Source organism: Lepidochelys kempii, chromosome 5, assembly GCF_965140285.1.
Source record: "Lepidochelys kempii isolate rLepKem1 chromosome 5, rLepKem1.hap1, whole genome shotgun sequence".
Lineage (NCBI taxonomy): Eukaryota > Metazoa > Chordata > Testudines > Cheloniidae > Lepidochelys > Lepidochelys kempii.
Window position 1 is genome coordinate 7,890,571 of NC_136384.1, and position 9,403 is coordinate 7,899,973.

Below are 9,403 nucleotides of genomic sequence, written 5' to 3' on the forward strand. Positions count from 1 at the left end.
AACAAAAAAGTCTACTGCTTCATTCAGGAAGAAAAGAACAGGCCGCTAGGACCTACCGCCTGAAGTTTGGAATGGGAAAAGGGAACTGCACGATTCCTCCTCTTCCACCGGTCTACTTCCTCCTTCTTCCCCCCTGTCTACTTCCATACTTTTTTATAATGTAAAATGAGTCAGTTAAATTTGAGGTGTGTCCTCAAGTATTGTCTCACTGGCCAGCCCCCAAATCCCAAAATCTGTCCTGTCCATATCATAATCTGTTGCAGAAGATAGCTTAGAGATCCAACCAAGCTCGGGACCCAGTGTGAGAGAGCCTGTGCAATCACATAGTAAAACACAGTTCTGGCCCGAGAGAGTTGATAGTCTAAAGAGGCAAGACAGACAAAAGTTGGGAGGAGAAACAGGATGCACTGACTGCATCTACACTGTGACCTAGGGGTTGTGATTCCCCAGCTCATGTACAAATACTTGTTAGCACTCATCGAGCTAGTGTGAGTATAAATACCAGTGTAACTGTGGTATCCACAGTGGAGGAAGCGGTGCAGGAATATTCACATTTATTTTTTGCTATACTGGCCCAGAACTAGGCCTGAAACTGGTGGGTAGGTACTTTGGCATGGCTAAGCCATGCCTTCACTGCTGCTCCTGGGGCTACACTGCTATTTATACTGGCTCTTGTTCTCATTGAGCTAGCTCGAGTATGTTCATGTGAGCAGGGAAATCACACCTGTAGCTCGTCGTGTAGACATACCCACAGAGAGATGAAGGGTCTTGCCCAAGGTCATATGGCAGTTCCACGCTACAGCCAGGAATAGAACATGGGTCTTTGGAATCCCAGGGCCTTGTCCACTGGACCCTGCTGTCCCTCGTGAGGGCACAATCATGGTGGACAGCAACTGGAGAGAAGAAAAGAATCATTTCAAAGATTTCCCTAATATTGTGAGGATCAGTCATGGTGTCAGGATACAAAGGGCTTCATCTCTGTGCCATGCTGGGGAAGTTGAATCCTTCAGTGGCTGGAAATGATCAGCCATTATTTGACAGCTGTTTGTTGGGTGACGTAAAATGGATTTGCAGTATAGTTGTAGCTGTGTCAGTCCCAGGATATTAGACAGACATGGGGATGATCTTAAAAATATTACCTCACCCACCTTATCTGTCCAGTGGATTTATGATATCAAGCCACACCCAAGTATATGGGTATCTACAACACAAAAGCCATTTGTAACCCTAAGCATTCTTGTATTCACAGCTTAAACACTACTGAACACAGCTTAAACACTACTGAAGAATATTTGTTCAAAATATACTTTATCAGTATATGAAAACTAATAGCATGCTGGTTATTAAGATCATTATAAAATGTATGTATTAACTTTACACATGAAGATATTAATTCCCTCTGTACAGGGGTAGCAGAGCCTTCCCAAAAGTGGGAGGGCCAGAGCCCCCTGCCCCCTCCGTGGTACTGCCCTGCCCCACCACTTCTGCCTGAAGACTGGCCAAGCTGGAAGGCAGAGTGGGCCAGGAGCTGCTGACTCTCCACCTGCCCGGGGTGGGGAGGCTGAGAACAGGCCCTGGCTTGTGTCCCCACCCTGCAGGCACCCCACCCAGGACAGGAAGGTCCACGGCTCCCCACAACTGCTCACCCAGCTCTTACCCCTACCTGGCTCCAGTTTGGGGGGCTGCAGCCCGGCCATATTGAGAGCTGCGCAGGGCAGGCAGCTGTGGGGAGCCGCACACTCTCCACTTGCCCTGAGGGGGAGCTTGCGGGGGGGGGGGGGGAAACGTGGGCCAGGGGCTGCTAACAGCCTGCACACCCTGGGCAAGTGGAGGGTCTGCAGCACAGTGCTATTTCTTTTATCATTTTTAACCGTGCAAATATTTGTAATCTAAAATAATAATATAAAGTGAGCAGTGTGCGCTTTGTATTCTGTGTTGTAATAGAAATCAGTATATTTGAAAAAGTAGAAACACATCCAAAAAAATTTAATACATTTCAATTGTTTGAGAGTGCGATTAATTTTTTAATCGTGATTACTTTTTTTGAGTTAATCATGTGAGTTAACTGCAACTAATCAACAGCCCTACTTTATACTGTTCATCTGCACAGCAAATGCTTTAATGAAGAAAAAAATCATCAATTAATATTCTCAGAGATTTGAAACTACGGGGCCGATGTAGGAAACTTTAATCTTTTATATACCAGCAAACCGTCTGAGAGGTCTCATCTAGCACAGAAGCAGGACTCCAGTTTCACCACAGTACTGTGTATAAAGAGAGAGAGCAAAAATGTCAGTCATTTGATTAGGCAGGACTTGCCCTGGCTTCTCATCCAACTTTTGTTTAATATTAGATAAAACATACAACACACACAGAGAGCGACAGTGTATTATTGTGGGATGCTACAGTGAGCAAATGTTATTTCCTATTATCTGGCCGATCTTCAGATAACTGGGGCTTTCTGAATAAACTTTGTTTAAAAACATTGCATGGTCCACTTTGAAATCTAATTCCAAAAAAGGTCCCTGCGATTCATCCTTCCCAGCTCCAAGGCAAACAGTGTGATTGGTAGCACATTCATAATTCAACATGGTTAAATGCCAAGGGCCGAACAGAGAGCACCCTCCTAGCCAGCATGAGCAGAATGACATTCATGGTTGATTCAGCTCCTCACAACAAGCTGTGTAATTGGAAAAGCCAAGGGAAGTGACCCCTCTCTCTGTGTCCTGCTGATGTCAAAATACATTCACATCACTCTGACAAGTGGCCAGTTTGGAAGCTTCCTTTGAATAGGAGGCTGGAAGGAAAGAGAGCAACTTGTAAGGAGCCTGAAATAGATATCGTGCAGGTAGAGAACATAATATACAAAGGAGGCTTTTAATGATTTGTGTTTGATCTCCAGAAAGGGGGCAGCAAGCAGGAGGGGGAGGAGGAGAGCTGCTTAGTGTAAGTTGGTATCTTATTTACACTGGGTGCTGTGCACAGAGTTGTACAATCAAATTTAATATATTCACTAGACCCTTGTGGCTTTTGTTATGGAGGAAAAAAGTCTAAAATCTGATGGATGATGATGGATGAACCTCAAAAGGTGCAGAGGCTGGGTTCTGATAAGCGTCAAAAAGTTCTGATCTGAAGCTTCATTTAGGAGGGGGCTGAGATAGAGCCATCCCTAACATTCGAGGGGATTCAGATCAGGAGGTTTGGTGAGTTTTGTGTTATGAGAAACAGGTTCCCACCCACAACAGAGAGCTGCAGCTAGAACCTCCAAGTGCCTGAGCTATGCAACAGTTTGTATAACAGGATGTGGGATAGTCAGCACCAGATTAGAGGGCAGATCATGGTGACAAAACATAGGGAAACAGTGCTGCAGCCCTGTTTGTAATGACTCAGTGGTATGAAATAATGGTTTGTCACTGAAAAGCTTAATGGATTTTTGTGCCTTATTGACAGAACCAGAACATGGTGTCAGAAGTAAATGTGCCCCTAAAAGGACGAAGTAGCCAGCAGGTCTGACTGTTACATAATCAGTTAACTAAAGACAAAGCTCAGTCATGGGAGCAAGCCTGATTCTGGTTCCTGGATCCATGGACATGGAAGGGGATGTCTTCAACAACTGGCTGTTCTTCAGAGAACATCCACATGACTGAATGAAAAAAAAAATCTAAAAGAATAAGGGCTGCAACACTACTGTCAGTGATGGGGAAAGAAAGCCACATGCTCTAGTAGCCTCTGGGTATGCCACCAGCAGACTACAGAGATCCCTCCAAAATGTTGGGCATGCTCCAAAAACATTTTGAAATTACAAGAAATGTTATATATGAACACTGCTTCTTCAACAAGTGTGAGCAAGCATCTTCAGAAACATTGACCGGTATAATGCCAAGCTGGGCAAAATGTCAGATTAATGTGAGTATGGCATTTTGAAAGAGGAGTTGATATGAGTCATAAGAAACTAAAGACAAAGGAACTCGAATGAGAATGCTCAGAAACCCTCTGTTAACACTGGCAGAGGCCACAAAAATGTGCAAAGCAAGCAAATAAGCTCTTGCTCAGTGAAGATAACAACACATGAAATTGTTGCTAAAGTGCATATGCTCAAAAACAAAAACAGAAATCCACAGAAACTACTACTACTACTAATAATAATTAATAATACACCTGCATAAGTACAGTGATGAAGCAAGTGCACCTCACAATGAAAGCTGTGGGTACTATGGGACAAGAGGCAAAGAATGCAAATGCCCAGCTTATAGCACTATTTGCAGAGACTGTGGAAAGAGGAATCGTTATGCATAAGTATGCAGACAAAAAAGCAATGGCAAGCAACACCATATAATAGAGGTGAACTGAGCAGCAACCCAGATAGTGAAATCTTTTACATACATGGTATCAGAACAATACACTCTAAGAAAACAGCATCGTTTAAACTCATATTAGCACCTTTCAAAGTAACATTGAAACTGTGGCACAAGCAAGAAATAGAATGCCAAATAGACAGCGGAGTGTCTGTAAATGTAATGGGCAACACGGACTTCCTCAACATCATGCAAGATGGATCAGCAAAACTGCAGCCACGCTCTGCTAAATGGCAGTGCCTCGATGGCACCCTTGTCACGCCACTAGGGCAATGTGTGGGACAGGCCGAACACCCAGGAAAGGTGTACCAGCTAGAACGTTAGGCTGGGAACTCTAGACAGAAACCACTTCTCTCAGCCAGTACAAGTGAACACACAAACTTTGTGCCATTAAACCCTTCCCCTACAATTCATACGATAAGCTCAACAAACAGAAGAGGAGCCTGCGACTCACTGAGGTGCCATACGTGGGACGCCTCCGAAGGCCTGCACCCAGATCCAGAAGAGGTGAGAGTAATACAGCAAATGCCCAAACCTTCACATGCCTCCAATGTGTGCTATTAAGATTACAACATTGCCACTCAGATGTACACTATAAAAAAAGAAACCAAAATATATATAGCAGGTTTCCTACCCAGAGCAGCTCCGTTACAATAATTACAATAATCTGACACAAACTGCTGCCAACTCTGACGGGCAGAAGGGCTACATTATAACAAAAGAAACATAAAAATAAATATAGCTGGCTTGATTAATACTTTCTATTTCCTGACAAGGACTACAGAAAGTCAGCAAGCATACACTACAGGATAAAGAGCTGCAAATTCTGGCATCGGATATTTTTACAGGATGGCCAGACACATGCGAAGAGGCTGCAGCGGCCACTTGTGAATATTGGAACTATTGTGATGAGTTCAGTGTGTAGAACATTATATTTAAAGGCAACCAAATACTTAGGTCTCTCTGACTCAATCTTTAGCTATATCTCGAATATACCGCAGCCTCACTGGGATAGAAACATGTCTGTGAAAAGCTAGGGATGTAATATGCTGGATGTGGTATTACTGGGGATTTAAAAGAATGAATAGAGTCTCCAGTGTGTGAAAGCTGAAAGCTGGAGGAGGCTGTTGGTTTTAGGCTAGACTAATATATTGACCTGAATTTAGATCTTCTGTATATATGTTAAGTGTGTATCTAATAAAGACGGGGTTTTTTTTAGTTACTGTCAATGAACTCTTAAGATTAGTGGATTACTTGAATATAAAACAACACATGGTACCAGGAGTGGGGTAAGTGATAAAAAGAACTGGAAGAAGTTAAAAAAAATGAGGTCAACATTACTGAGAAGAGCAAAACAAATTTGAATGAAATAGGATGGATTAATTCCATATTTCTAAAAATGTCAAGAAAATGCTGCAGAAAATTGGAAAAGGGTTAAAGAAGAATTTGATTTATTTTTGAGGGCATCAAGATCTGCTCATAAGGAAGATGAACAAAAGATTGGCATAGTTTTGAATATTGCTGGTACTGAAGAAATTTCATTATATAATTTATCTGAGTTGAATGTTAGAAATTAAGTTGACTGAGTTTATCTTTAAACAAATTGTTTACCAAAACAGTTTACCAAAAAGAAACAAAATATTTGAAAGATTTCAGGTTTCAGAGTAACAGCCTGTATTCGCAAAAAGAAAAGGAGTACTTGTGGCACCTTAGAGACTAACCAATTAATTAATTAATTAAATTAGTTAGTCACTAAGATGCCACAAGTACTCCTTTTCTTTTTGAAAGATTTCAGTTTCACTCAAGAAATTAAATAGAGGAAGAAACTTTTCAATCATTTCAAATATCTGTAAAGACAAGAAGTCAGATGTGATTTCCAGAATCTCTGAGTCAATGATAAGAGATCAAACTGTGATGGGTATACAAGATATCAGTGTAAGAAAAAGACCATTCAAAGAGCCAGATCTAAATCTGAGAAAAAGCAATGAGAATTTGCCAAACTGCTGAACTTAATCAACAGTGATTACACATTTTAGTAGAAAACAAACTGATGTGAATATAGATTTAATAAGAAATAAGTTTTTAAATAAGTTTTTAAAAAAAGGCAATGGAGGAAAATGGAGTGAAACTGCTAAAATTAAAACATGAGCATATGTAATAATGTTCTAGTTGCGGAAGGAGACACCACCCTAGACTATGTCCAGCATATGGTCAAATCTGTCATATCTGCAAGAAACAGAATCATTCTGGAAAAGTTTGTAAACAGAGAAGTCTGGAAAAACTTAAATATATTTAGCTGAAAACTTACAAAAAGATTTACCTATGTTTCTTCAAGAAGGATACAAGGGAAGGTATATGTCTAAATATCAGTTGAGTTTTTATCAAAAGAATTCTTATGACAAATTCCAGATTGCTTTTATTTTTCCTGTGGCCACATCCCTGTTTACCTGGACAAGGGGCCTTCTTGTGTGTGTGCAGTTCCTGGAGTGCAGCATATGTTCATTGCGACCTACAAGCTGTGAAGACAGGAGAGGAACATTAAAGTACATTTTTTTAGCGCTCTAGCAATTCATCCATGTTTCTGTGCATGGTACAATTGAGTTATTTATCACTGTTGCATGCCATGCCACAAGGAGGGATTATGAGGACTTCTGTCTTTAAGTCTGTGTCTTTCCATAACAACAAAGGTGTGATTTTTCAAAAGGTCTCCATGCTGGACTAATGCTACTCCCATTGCAGTTAATTGTAAAACTTCCAGTGGCTGTAACAGGAGCAGAGTTCGGTAGGACTGAGTGCTTTTGAAAAATCCCACCTTTTATCAATGCTCATAGTTTTGTAACAAGTATCTACAAGACTCTGCCCATTTTGGTTATAGTTGCCACAGTTGACTCTGTTACCCAAAGCTCTTGGTAACTTTTACTCTGTGTGAGGTGGTATTAGGAAATAAATCAGGGGAGACACGGCCGGCCGACCGATCGATGGTTGGCTCACACAGGACAACGCAAGAGTGCTTTCACTTAAAGCTAAACTTTACTTCATCTCAAGCACTTACACACGTCTGCAACAGGTTAGTAAAACACCCCCAACCCTCAATAGTTACTCAACTGATATTTAGACATATACCTTCCCTTGTATCCTTCTTGAAGAAACATAGGTAAATCTTTTTGTAAGTTTTCAACTAAATATATTTAAGTTTTTCCTCAATAGTTACCGAAGCTGGGTGTCAGAGTAACAGCCGTGTTAGTCTGTATTTGCAAAAAGAAAGGAGTACTTGTGGCACCTTAGAGACTAACCAATTTATTTGAGCATAAGCTTTCGTGAGCTACAGCTCACTTCATCGGATGCATACCGTGGAAACTGCAGCAGACTTTATATACACACAGAGAATATGAAACAATACCTCCTCCCACCCCACTGTCCTGCTGGGTGTGGCTCTCGAGTGGCACAGTGGCAGCCTGTCTGCCAGTGGGGAACACAAGATGCATCCAGAGGGAGAGTCCAGTCCTTAAGAGTCCCCCTTACCTCAAACGTTCCTCCCTTGTTTATACATTAGTAATAGAATGACATGTCCCTTAAAGAAAACTTGTCAAGCAAGCAGTTTCAATGGTCAGGCAAGAGGCTCCTTCTGATTATTGATTAACCAGGTCTGGGTTTTTCCAGAGTTTGCAGCCTTGAGGCCCTGTTAGACACATTCCTGAGGGCACATCCTGCTCCTCTAAAATGCATGTATCAGCAACTTCAACACAATTCTTATGGGGGGGGGTCCAAGCTGCCCTTTCTGTGCTCCCTCCCCCCTCTCCCGCCCCGCCTTGGTCAAGCTGAGGCTGTGACATGGCCAATTTACAGCCTGCTGACTCGGCTGCTTTTAGCAATAAGCCATAGTGGTTTCAGGTACTTTACTGGTTTGCCAAAATCTCCCCATACAGACTCCATCCCTTCCTTGCTGCATCCATAGATTTTTGGGACAGGCTTAATACATTTGATCATAACTCCCTATAATGGCTGGCCCCAGTGACTTTAACCAGCTGCTAAGTATTGCTAACAGAGTGCTCCTTTAGCCCAAGCTGTAGCGGTCAGTGATTTGGGGTGGGGTTAAATATCTTGGGTTTGAACTCACTGGTGCCCATGGTTTGTTACATGCCAGTCTCTGGGACCGATCATGTACCCTTCTGACTGTGTACAGTTCTGGGTGCATGTTTTGGTTTTGCACACTTCACAGCACTAAAGGGGATGCTGAGGTTCAGAGAAAAAAGGAATAAAAGGGAAAAGTAGTAATGGGGTGGACTAAGAGCAAGGGAGGGAGATTTATAAAAGGCTAGGGGACTGTGAGCTATTGTTGTACATCTAGGGGAAGCCAGTTATTCTGCAAAGATGTCTCACAATGGTTCCATTGTTAAATACAAGAATTCCATTTCTTTTACCAAGTGTGATGCACTCACTGTACATGAAAAGATGATTTTTGTATTGGGTATTTTGGTTAATTTCTTCTGAAGTCTGCAATACCCCGAGTATGTAGACACTATCATTTGACTATAATAGTTGAAGAAATACGGTTTTATGCTTCATTTATTTATATTGGTTGTAACGGTGATTGTAAATGTTTAATACTTGTTAAGACTGTTTCTAACATCTCATTTTAATTCCAGTGCATTTTCTTAGCTTGTCCCCCTGGTCAGAATCATACAATAGTCTCCTTGTGATACCCACCTCCTTAGAAATCATTGCTCTGAATAAATGTGAATTATAGCCACAGTTGCAGAGCCATCACAAAATATTGATAGGAAATCATTGGGAATCTATCACACACACACACACAGACACACACACATGTGGATGGGGGTATTGAAGCTTACTTCTTGGTGGTAGGTTATGCCTTTGATTTGCTATTCATTTCTTTTAGCTGTATGTTTTCTATAGTTCAAGATATTTCCAGGCCCTCAGATTTTTTTGGGGTGGAGAGTGGGTTTGGCATTTTCTGAATGGAAGCCCAAATTGACATTTTTGACATTTTATCTAGAGCTGGGGAAATAACTCAGTGAATAATTTAT

General features: G+C 41.6%; 1 long non-coding RNA gene across 1 annotated transcript; it reads right to left on the minus strand.

Moving 5' to 3' along the window:
* Positions 1 to 769: 769 nt before the first annotated feature.
* Positions 770 to 7,841, minus strand: LOC140912005 (uncharacterized). Its single transcript, XR_012159202.1, has 4 exons — positions 7,756 to 7,841; positions 6,803 to 6,871; positions 2,204 to 2,264; positions 770 to 893 (listed from the first exon to the last, which is right to left on the minus strand). It is a non-coding gene; the product is annotated as an uncharacterized LOC140912005 (long non-coding RNA).
* Positions 7,842 to 9,403: the final 1,562 nt, after the last annotated feature.